Source organism: Palaemon carinicauda, chromosome 3, assembly GCF_036898095.1.
Source record: "Palaemon carinicauda isolate YSFRI2023 chromosome 3, ASM3689809v2, whole genome shotgun sequence".
NCBI classification, from domain to species: domain Eukaryota; kingdom Metazoa; phylum Arthropoda; class Malacostraca; order Decapoda; family Palaemonidae; genus Palaemon; species Palaemon carinicauda.
The window spans coordinates 134294802-134307727 of NC_090727.1; positions in this window are offsets into that span (position 1 = coordinate 134294802).

Below are 12926 nucleotides of genomic sequence, written 5' to 3' on the forward strand. Positions count from 1 at the left end.
TCCTTGTGTTTTCTTCTGAGCTCAGCTGATCTCTGTACCTCAATCAGTTGGGACCACTCTATATATACACCTTGGGGCATCCCCCAATTCTACCATGACCTCTTGCTAAGAAAGGGGCGTGGCTTCGGGTAATGGAGAGACAGGTCTCGACAAATAGATGAAATGGGAATTTCCTCTAATGATCTGAAGGTCGTTGACTTGGGTTCTCCCAAAGGGCCAAATCATTGGATGATTCAGCAATGTAGGGGTCGGAATTAAGCTAGATCTAGGAAGTGAATGGTTTATACTATATCCAGTCTTCAATTGGAAATAGGTACTTAGTCCCATCGTTGGCTGCTAAAGCGTGAGAGCTTGTGAATAGAGCCAGGAAATAGGTTATTTATTTTAATGTTATTGTTCTTAAAATATTTCCTTTTTCGTTGTTTCCTTTCCTCACTGGGTAGTCCCATCGTTGGCTTCTAAAGCGTGAGAGCTTGTGAATAGAGCCAGGAAATAGGTTATTTATTTTAATGTTATTGTTCTTAAAATATTTCCTTTTTCGTTGTTTCCTTTCCTCACTGGGCCATTTTCCCTGTTGGACCCCGTGGGTTGATAGCATTCAGCTTATCCAACTAGGGTTGTAGTTTAGCTAGTAAGAATGGTGATAATGATAATACTTGAACCGTAATTTCAATAAGAAATTCTCCGTAGAAATATACTGTTTTCAGCCGTATTTCAGTAAAATACAGGCGACCGTAATTTTACCATATTATATATTTTACTGGTTGGTGACCGTAATATCACTCTTTGACGTTGATTTATCCGTTTTTAAAACTGTAAATGCCTGGCAATATTTACACCAAGATTTTTACCATTTTTTTTTCTTTTTTTTTTATAATTTTACTTTTAGAAATGATAATGTAATAATGCTCCTTGGTTGTAAGATAAGGAGTAACAACAGTCATATTTACTAATAAAATGCATTTATAGATCATCACTGTGAAATAAATCTATAGTCTATAATGATCATTCCAGTGTGAGAGCGATAGACGACCCAGAAAGTTGAAGGTTAATGTTAATAGGCTTTAATGGGAAATGAATTTAACCATAAAATCAATTATCATTTCGATGAGGGAAGGTTACATCAATGGTGGCAGCAGTGTTGCCAGATGGGTTAGTCTAAAAATCCCCAAAATCATGATAAAAAAATCCCCAAAACCAACCAAAAATCCCCATTTCCAGAAATATATTTTCTTCTCATCATGTAGGCTATAGGCAGGGAACACATTAGCGACTCTGTGGCGCCCCAAAGCCACAGCATCGTGTGGTGGGGATGTGGTCTCCCATAGGTTTCCATTGTTTTCAAGTTTTGCCGCCACAAACTAGCGACTGTGGCAAGCGACTGTGGCTCTCTGTCGCTCATCTCCGCCACAGGCGTGGCGTGGCTTTGAAAACAATGGAAACCTGTGGGAGACCATATCCCCGCCACACGATGCTGTGGCTTTGTGGCGCCACAGAGTCGCTAGTGTGCTCCCGGCCTTACCAATATAGAAATTACTCGCTATTTTTCATATAAGTGCAGGTAAACTAATTGTAACAATATAAATGTTTATTAATCTTTGTTTCTTCTTCATAGAAATATCAATAGAATATCCCCATCATACACCCAAAATCCCCAAATCTGGGGATAAATCCCCATAACTGGCAACACTGGGTGGCAGTGATCTGAAAGTGAAAGCCTCAAGTTCATGGGTGATGAATGTGACACAATTGATGAGTAATGATGACTCCTCGCTGCTGGGTGGAAGGGCGCTGGCGATTGGTACAACACATGAACATACGCTTCTAGGAGAAGGACTCTCCAAAACCAAACTATTGTTCTCTGCTTTTGGGTAGTGCCATGGACTCTGTACCATGGTCTTCCACTGTCTTGGGTTAGAGACCTCTTGCTTGAGAGTACACTTGGACAAACTATTCTATCTTGTTTCTCTTCTTATTGTTATTTTGAGGTTTTTATCCTCTTGTTATTTTAAAGTTTCTATAGTTTATATATGAAAGATTTAATCTAATATTATTGTTGTTCTTAAACTATTTGTAGTTTTTCCTTATTTCCTTTCCTCACTGGGCTATTTTCCCTGTTGCAGCCCCTAGGCTTTTAGCATCCTGCTTTTCGAACTAGGGATATAGCTTAGCAAGTTATAATAGTAATAATAATAATACTGTGGTCTAAGCGATGTCAGGCAGGGCAGCCGACTGGTAGACCACGGTCTACCCCAAAGTCAAAAGGCAACCCCATACAAAAATGGGAGAAAGCTCGTTAATAGAAGATCCTGATGACTAATCAGAACTGTATTAACGAATTGTGGTGGCCGATGTGGTAACGTCCCAGACTGATGAACTCCAGACTGAAGTTCGAATCACGCTTAAACTAGTGTCTTTGGTCGCTGCAACCTCACCATCCTTGTGAGCTAAAGATGGGAGCTTTGGGGGAGTCAATAGGTATATTTGCTGAATCATCAGCAGCCATTGCCTGGCCCTCCTTGGTCCTAGCTTGGGTGGAAAGGAGGCTTTGGCGCTGATCATAGGTATATATGGTCAGTCTCTTGGGCACTGTCCTGCTTGATAGGGCAATGACACTGTCTCTTGCTTCAGCCATTCATGAGCGACCTTTAAACATTTCAATGAAATCTAATTTCAGAAGAAATATGTCCGTAAAGATAAAGATGATAAGCTGAATAGATGAAACATAGTGGCAATTTTATATATATATTTTTAGTTTTCAAGTAATCGTTTGGTCTTAATTCTTTTTTATAATCAAGAATTACAAAAACGAAACTCGCATTCTCGGTATTCAATTATGATTATCGGTTAAGGAAGCCTTTTTATTTTTCTTTATTTTTTTTTTTTTACATTAGTGTAATCCTACACATGAGAATATATAATTTTATTTTTTACTCGGGATTCATCATTTCAATTTCTTCTGTAACTATAAAAAGTTGAAGAAATTCCTGATAAATCAGATTTGCTTGAGTAAATCTTCCCTTTGAATTCGGCTGTTGAATTTTGATAAATCTTAGATTTTTTTTTCTTTTTGACCAATTGAAAAAAGGAAAATGATTCAAGTTGTTGTTTATGAAAAAATAAAATTTTAATATAAGGGTTGCTATATAATCGAAAGCACCTGCTGGCATAAGGCCAACTGTATATACACAAGATCACAAATGGACTTATTTGTTTTAATTTACATTTGTAGAGACAGATTGAAAATGACTTTAGTAGAGCCAGGTTAGGAATTACTTTAGTAAAGGCACGTTGAGAATTACTTGGGTGAAGGCTGGTTGAGAATTACTTTATTAGACACAGGTTGGAAATTAAGTTAGAAGAGACAAAGTTGAGAATTACTTTAGTAAAGACAGGTTGAGAACTTCTTTAGTAGATCCAGGTTGAGAATTATTTTAATAGGGTTAGGATGAGAATTACTTTAGTAGAGGTAGGTTGAGAATTACTTTTGTAGAGGTAGGTTGAGAATTACTTTTGTAGAGGTAGGTTGAGAATTACTTTAGTAGAGGTAGGTTGAGAATTACTTTAGTAAAGGAAGGTTGAGAATTACTTTAGTAGGGTTAGGATGATCATTACTTTAGTAGTGGCAGGTTGAGAATTGATCTAGTAGAGGCAAGTTGAGAATTATTTCAGTAAAGCCAGGTTGAGAATTACTTTGATAAGCAAGTTGAGAATTACTTTGGTAAGCAAATTGAGAATTACTTTAGTAATGACAGGCTGAGAAATACAGTGGTAGAGGTAAGTTGAGAATTACTTTAGTAAGAGGTAAGTTGAGAATTACTTTAGTAAGAGGTAGGTTGAGAATTACTTAAGTAAGAGGTAGGTTGAGAATTACTTAAGTAAGAGGTAGGTTGAGAATTACTTAAGTAAGAGGTAGGTTGAGAATTACTTAAGTAAGAGGTAGGTTGAGAATTACTTAAGTAAGAGGTAGGTTGAGAATTACTTAAGTAAGAGGTAGGTTGAGAATTACTTAAGTAAGAGGTAGGTTGAGAATTACTTAAGTAAGAGGTAGGTTGAGAATTACTTAAGTAAGAGGTAGGTTGAGAATTACTTTAGTAAGAGGTAGGTTGAGAATTACTTTAGTGAGAGGTAGGTTGAGAATTACTTTAGTGAGAGGTCGGTTGAGAATTACTTTAGTAAGAGGTAGGTTGAGAATTACTTAGCAAAGACAGGCTGAGAATTACTTAAGTAAGAGGTAGGTTGAGAATTACTTTAGTAAGAGGTAGGTTGAGAATTACTTTAGTAAGAGGTAGGTTGAGAATTACTTTAGTAAGAGGTAGGTTGAGAATTACTTTAGTAAGAGGTAGGTTGAGAATTACTTAAGTACCTCTTACTTAAGTAAGAGGTAGGTTGAGAATTACTTTAGTAAGAGGTAGGTTGAGAATTACTTTAGTAAGAGGTAGGTTGAGAATTACTTTAGTAAGAGGTAGGTTGAGAATTACTTTAGTAAGAGGTAGGTTGAGAATTACTTTAGTAAGAGGCAGATTAAAAATTACTTTTAACAAACGCAGGTTGAGAATAAATGCATTCGTTTGTACATACGCACAATTTTACTCACTTTTCTGATCGAGTGTGGGCGCTTGTGCACTAGAAAGTGAAGGTCACATATTGTGGTCTGTTTATATCGGAAATCCTAGAGGAGACGTTACAATGTCTGTGTTTGGAATGTTAATAACTTTCACTGACCTTTTCCTGTTGGAGTGACATGAGCAGGTGATTTACGGGTTAGGGGTTGATAGGAAATAGGGTTTATGTATATATAATTATGTATAATTATGATGTCATTATGATATGTATATTCGTGTATACTTTGTATTGTGTATATATATATTCTATATATGTGTATATTTATGTATACTTTATATTGAGAATATAGATATTCTATATATATATTTATATATATATATATATATATATATATATATATATATATATATATATATATATATATATATATATATATATATATATATATATATAGACATACATACATACATACATACATATATATATATATATATATATATATATATATATATATATATATATATATATATATATTATATATATATATGCATATATATGTATATGCATATATATATATATATATATATATATATATATATATATATATATATATATATATATATATATATATATTATATATATATATGCATATATATGTATATGCATGTATATATATGTATACACACACACACACACACACACATATATATATATATATATATATATATATATATATATATATATATATATATATATACGTAAATCATATGTGTAGTATATTGTATATCTGATATATATGTATATATGTATACATATTTTCATTTATGTGTGAGTGTGTTTGTGTATGTTTGTGTGGGCTGGATTCCCCACCGAGTTTATATAAAAGATTCAAAACTTTAGTACAGTCATCAGACACTTTCAATAAAAAATATATAGCGAAGTCATATTTCGGTAGAAAAGAAAAAATATAGTTAAAAGATCAAACTAAAATAAAAGTTTTCAGAACATTTAGAAGTCTGTCAAAAGCTTGTATCCTGGAATTTTATATTTTTTGACGATTAAATAAAAAGATTAACTTTCCTAATGAGTTATATATAGTTTTTATGAAAGGCTGTTCTTTAAAAATACTATGCACATCAATACTCATAATGGTTGATTAGCAGGTTGAAAATGTCTTTTGTAAAGGTAGGTTGAAAATGTCTTTTGTAAAGGTAGATTGAAAATGCCTTTTGTAAAGGCAGGTTGAAAATGTCTTTTGTAAAGGTAGGTTGAAAATGCCTTTTGTAAAGGCAGGTTGAAAATGTCTTTTGTAAAAGCAGGTTGAAAATGTCTTTTGTAAAGGTAGGTTGAAAATGTCTTTTGTAAAGGTAGGTTGAAAATGTCTTTTGTAAAGGCAGGTTGAAAATGTCTTTTGTAAAAGCAGGTTGAAAATGTCTTTTGTAAAGGTAGGTTGAAAATGTCTTTTGTAAAGGTAGGTTGAAAATGTCTTTTGTAAAGGTAGGTTGAAAATGTCTTTTGTAAAGGTAGGTTGAAAATGTCTTTTGTAAAGGCAGGTTGAAAATGTCTTTTGTAAAGGTAGGTTGAAAATGTCTTTTGTAAAGGTAGGTTGAAAATGTCTTTTGTAAAGGCAGGTTGAAAATGTCTTTTGTAAAAGCAGGTTGAAAATGTCTTTTGTAAAGGTAGGTTGAAAATGTCTTTTGTAAAGGTAGGTTGAAAATGTCTTTTGTAAAGGCAGGTTGAAAATGTCTTTTGTAAAGGCAGGTTAAAATGTCTTTTGTAAAGGCAGGTTGAAAATGTCTTTTGTAAAGGCAGGTTGAAAATGTCTTTTGTAAAGGCTGGTTGAAAAAGATTTTAGTAGAGGCAGGTTGAAAAGGATTTGATTAGCGGCAGGTTGAAAAGGACTTTAGTAGAGGCAGGATGAAAAGGACTTTAGTAGAGGTAGGTTGAAAAGGACTTTAGTAGAGGCATGTTGAAAAAGATATTAGTAGATGCAGGTTGAAAATGACTTTAGTAGCGGCAGGTTGAAAAGGACTTGAGTAGCGGCAGGTTGAAAAGGACTTGAGTAGCGGCAGGTTGAAAAGGACTTGAGTAGCGGCAGGTTGAAAAGGACTTGAGTAGCGGCAGGTTGAAAAGGACTCGAGTAGCGGCAGGTTGAAAAGGACTCGAGTAGCGGCAGGTTGAAAAGGACTCGAGTAGCGGCAGGCTGGAAATGACTTTAGTAGCGGCAGATTGAAAAGGACTTTAGTAGCTGCAGGTTGAAAAGGACGGCTGATTGAAAATTACTTTAGTAGAGACAGGTTGAAAAGGACTTTTGTAGAGGTGGGTCGAAAATTACTGTTGTAGTGGCAGGTTGAACCTTCCTTTTGTAGTGATGGGTTTGAAACGTCCTTTTGTAGTGGCAGGTGAAAAATTACTTTTGTAAGAGGGGTAGAAAATTACTAATGTAAAAGCAGGTTTAATATTACTTATGTAGTAGAAGGTTGAAATTTGCTTTTGTAGTGGCAGGTTGAGGATTTTTGTAGTGACGGTTTGTGAATTTCTTTTGAGAGCGGCGGGCTAGGAATTACTTTTGAGAGCGGGGGGCTGGGAATTACTTTTGAGAGCGGGGGGCTGGGAATTACTTTTGAGAGCGGCAGGCTGGGAATTACTTTTGAGAGCAGCAGGCTGGGAATTACTTTTGAGAGCGGCGAGCTGGGAATTACTTTTGAGAGCGGCGGGCTGGGAATTACTTTTGAGAGCGGCAGGCTGGGAATTACTTTTGAGAACGGTGGGTCGAAAATTACCTTTGAGAGTGGCGAGTCGAGAATTACCTTTGTGAGCGGTGGGTCGAGAATTACCTTTGAGAGCGGTGGGTCGAGAATTACCTTTGAGAGCGGTGGGTCGAGAATTACCTTTGAGAGCGGTGGGTCGAGAATTACCTTTGAGAGCGGTGGGTCGAGAATTACCTTTGAGAGCGGTGGGTCAAGAAATCTCCTTTGAGAGTGGCCAGTCGAGAATTACTTTTGGGGGCGGCGATTCGAGAATCACTTTTGAGAGCGGCGAGTCGAGGATTACTTTTGAGAGCGGCGAGTCATGAATTACTTTTGGGGGGCGGCGAGTCGAGGATTACCTTTGGGGGCGGCGAGTCGAGGATTACCTTTGGGGGCGGCGAGTCGAGGATTACCTTTGGGGGCGGCGAGTCGAGGATTACTTTTGGGGGCGGCGAGTCGAGGATTACTTTTGGGGGCGGCGAGTCGAGGATTACTTTTGGGGGCGGCGAGTCGAGGATTACTTTTGGGGGCGGAGAGTCGAGGATTACTTTTGGGGGCGGAGAGTCGAGGATTACTTTTGGGGGCGGAGAGTCGAGGATTACTTTTGGGGGCGGAGAGTCGAGGATTACTTTTGGGGGCGGAGAGTCGAGGATTACTTTTGGGGGCGGAGAGTCGAGGATTACTTTTGGGGGCGGAGAGTCGAGGATTACTTTTGGGGGCGGCGAGTCGAGGATTACTTTTGGGGGCGGCGAGTCGAGGATTACTTTTGGGGGCGGCGAGTCGAGGATTACTTTTGGGGGCGGCGAGTCGAGGATTACTTTTGGGGGCGGCGAGTCGAGGATTACTTTTGGGGGCGGCGAGTCGAGGATTACTTTTGGGGGCGGCGAGTCGAGGATTACTTTTGGGGGCGGCGAGTCGAGGATTACTTTTGGGGGCGGCGAGTCGAGGATTACTTTTGGGGGCGGCGAGTCGAGGATTACTTTTGGGGGCGGCGAGTCGAGGATTACTTTTGGGGGCGGCGAGTCGAGGATTACTTTTGGGGGCGGCGAGTCGAGGATTACTTTTGGGGGCGGCGAGTCGAGGATTACTTTTGGGGGCGGCGAGTCGAGGATTACTTTTGGGGGCGGCGAGTCGAGGATTACTTTTGGGGGCGGCGAGTCGAGGATTACTTTTGGGGGCGGCGAGTCGAGGATTACTTTTGGGAGCGGCGAGTCGAGGATTACTTTTGGGAGCGGCGAGTCGAGGATTACTTTTGGGAGCGGCGCGTCGAGGATTACCTTTATTAATAACAGGCTTAAAATTACTGATGGGAGTGGCAGGTTGGGAATTAGTTCAGTAGAGGAAGGTTGGAAATTAATAGGAAATTATTTAATTAGAGGCAGGTTAGGAATGACACCAGAGACAGATTTAGAATGACTTTAGTAGAGGCAGGTGTGATGTGGGAAGAGATTTGAGCTAGGGAATATATGTACAAATTATTGTTCAACAGGCAACGATATAATAAGACTAATTCCAAGTAATGAATGCTGTCGCTTGGAAGAGATCGAAAGTGTCCGTGAAAAGAAAATATACTATAAAGCTTTTGTTAATTTTGATAATACTGAGGAGCTTTCCCTTCACTATTCTTTTGTATTGAATGGGCTACCTGGTCCCCAACGAAGGACCATATGGCCACAATTCCTAGAATCCTATTAAAAATCCCATGTAATAGAAATAAACTATCAACGTCGAATACTCTTAAATTCATTAACATACTTCACATTGGAAAGTCATCCAAATGTAGCTGATAAAAAAAGAACACGTAAAAAAGAACACGTAAAAAAGAACACGTAAAAAAGAACACGTAAAAAAGAACAGTATAAAAGAACACGTAAAAAAGAACACGTAAAAAAGAACACATAAAAAAGAACACAAAGAACAGTATAAAAGAACACGTAAAAAAGAATATAGAACATATAAAAAAGAAGAAAAAAAAAGTTTAAAAAAGATGAAAGTGAAACCATACGGCTACAAGGATTGCAATACAGACAATTTTAAACTTTGTACTAAAAGAAAAATGTCTTGATAATATTCTGCTTCTATAAACCTGTGGAAAATTGGTTTTAGAACTACCATTTCGTGAAGCTTAAACCGTATCTGAGGCTGTATATAATTCAATGGTATTACAAAGTTCTGCTATGGTTTGTCAAAATAGCGATGTTAGTATTTTTTTTGGGGGGAGGGGCTTTTTTTGGGTGCAGTTCAAAGTTATACAGTTGGACACGTGAAATCATGGCACACCTCACTACGGAGAAGTGTACTAGGTTACAATCTTACTTCGTGGCGAGTAACCAGACATGGCGCAGTAAGGGCATTGTTGGTTGTATTCCCTCAGAGCGAGGTGTACCAAGAAGTCTGGTATCCAACTGTACATACACATATGTAAAGGATTTTAAAATAAACAAAATTTATTTATACAAACTGTATTTTCCCCCCCCAAAAAAAGTTTATAAAGTTCGAAATACATAAAATACAACCCGAAGAGTCAGCGAATCTCAGCTGTATCATTTTGGCAGTAGATAAAATTTCAAAGGTAATATTGATCAGATTAGATAGAAATGATAAGACTGGTATATCCGTAGGATACAATTTAAAATAGAAAAAGAGTTGATCCAATTGAGAGTTGGAAAATTATTCTAAACGTTATCTTCGGAAAATATCCTCAAAATCGACATTTTCTGAGGCAATCTCCAAAAGAGTATTTTTCTGCCAAGCAATGACTAGTTGGCTACTCTTGGTGAGACGGCTTTACCATCCATGGCCGTATCCGCCACCGAATCCACCGCCGTATCCACCGCCGTATCCTCCGTGGTGGACTGGAACATGGACTGGAACATGGACTGGTACGTAATGGACTGGCCGGTAGACATGTCCCCCACCGAATCCTCCGCCGAATCCCTTCTTGCCAAACTTCTTGAACTTCTTGAAGGGTTCGGGATCAGCCACAGGGCTGGCGGAGGTGGTGGTGAAGATGGCGGATACCGCCAAGAGGAGGGCGAGAACCAAGGAAGCCTGAAATAGAAAAATGCAAAAGGGATGTTAAAATCTGATCTATGAAGTTATGAGATTAATCCTGATGGACTAATAACTAAAAATAATTTACAAATTTTGTATAAGTTAACAATTGCACTTCACTGAAATACTTGATCTCAACTATGACAAACACCTCAGGAAAAGTAAAAACCATACTAAGATATCCGGATATTCTTCATAGATTAAAGTTGTGAAATATAAACCATTGTTATTTGGGTCAGTTAAACTAGATGCGGAATTTTTAATGGATTGCAACAATAACTTTGATAACAGCATTTTCATTTTTGCAGAACTTTGGTAATAATAAGTATTTACCCTCCTATAAAGGAGACTTAAATTCACTGATTTTGAGAACTTCTGTAATAATCCTAATTTCAAAGACTCCTGAACTAGTTTTCAATACTCACAAACTTCATTTTGAGACTTGGTATTCCTTGTATTGTCTTGCGAGCTCAGCTGCTCTTTGTAGCTCAATCGGTTGGGACCACTATATATACCTTTTGGGGCATCCCCTAATTCTTCCATGACCTCTTGCTAAGAAAGGGGCGTGGCTTCGGTAGTCTGAAGGTCTTTGAGATTCCCCTGAAGGGTTAATTCAGTGGATGATTCAGCGATGTTGGGGTCGGAACTGAGCTAGATCTAAGTATTCTAGGAAGTTAATGGTTTGATATTTCTAGTGTTCAATGAGAAATGGGTCTCTAGTCCCACAAGAGACTTCCAAACTAGTGCGAGATGGAATATAGATCCAGAAAGTTGAAATTTATCGTTACTTGTAGTCTTCAATGAGATATATTTTTATAGTCTAATATGATCGTTCCTTAGTGTGAGAGCCAGAGAATAGAGCCAGGACATAGAAATCTAATGTTACTTTTATTGATAGTAATGCAATATCAAGATTCTTTATTTATCAATAAAAAGGATTACAAGTCTTTAATGATAAATGGGTTTATTGTCTATAATGAGCGTTCTTTAGGGTAAGACCTAGAAAATAGTTCCAGATAGTTGAAGGTTAATGTTCTTTTAGACTTAAATGAGGAGTGGATTTAACCACAAAATCTATTATCATTTCGATGAGAGTAGGTTGCATCAATTGTGGCAGTGATCTGAAAGGGAAAGCTTCAAGTTCATGGGTGATAAAGACTGTCCACTTGATGAGTAATGATGATTATGAAAAACTGTGTACACAAATGAATCCTATTTTCTAGAGAAATATATTTGTTTATGTAAATATGAAAAGCTGAATCGATAAAATCTAACTTTGAATGAACTTGTAAATATTTGTGTTTTTTTTTTTTTTAGATTAATTATTTAGTCCTAATTTTAATCAGAGAAGTTCTTAAATTATGGAAAAATAAACTTTTGTAAACGATATTAAGGAATAGTTATTAATCTAGCTTGACTTTATTTGCATTCACGTGTGATCGAATAGAAAAGAATATATACTTCTTTTTTTTTCATTAGAATTGAGAATTTAAATTCGTCTGTAAAAACATCTGTACATAGTACTGATACAACAGATTTTTCTTGTATAGATCTTCATAGTGAATTATCTTGTTAAATTTTAGCTATTTCAACAACTTTTGAAATATTTTTGAGCAAAAATAAAGAAACGAAAGTAAATAGGGTTGCTGTCATTAAGGAAAATATTTGTTATTATTATTATCATTATCATTATCATTACTACAAGCTAGGCTATAACCTTAGTTGGAAAAGCAAAATGCTAAATACCCAAGGGCTCCAACAGGAAAAAATAGCCCAGTGAGGAAAGAAAACATGGAAATAAAAAAACTAGCAAGAACATACTGTCAATAAGATAGTTTAAGAACAGTTCTCATATAAACAATAAAAACTTAATAGGAAGAGAAATAAGATATAACAGCATGCCCGAGTGTAGCCCCAAGCAAGGGTTCCTTTGTGATTAAAAAACACCTGCTGGTATAAGGACAGCTGTATGAGTGTGCGCGCTTACGCACGAGCAAGTGAAGGGCAAAGGTGGCGGTCTGTTTAGATTGGAAGTCCCAGATGAGACCAGACGTAACAATGTCTTGTTTGGAATGTGAATATCCTTCACTGACAGTTTCCTGTTGGTGTGAGATGAACATGGATTTTAATATCTGGTGGTTGTAGTGGCAGGTGGAAAATTACTTTTGCAGTGGTAGGTCGAAAATTGCTTTTGTAGAGGCGGGTTGAACCTTACCTTTGTAGTGGTAGGTTTGAAACTTCCTTTTGTAATGGTAGGTTAAGAATTACTTATGGAAGAAGGTAAAAAATTACTTTTGTAGTGGCAGGCAGATTTTTGTAGTTGAAGGTTGAAGTTTGCCTTTATAGTGAAAGGTTTAAAATTACTCTTGAAATGGCAGATTGTGAATTAATTTTGTAGTGGCAGGTTGTGAATTACTAATTACTAATAAATTACTATTTTGAGTAGCAGGTCAAGAATTCCTTATGCAAGCGGTGTGTCAAGAATTCCTTATGCAAGCGGTGTGTCAAGAATTCCTTATGCAAGCGGTGTGTCAAGAATTCCTTATGCAAGCGGTG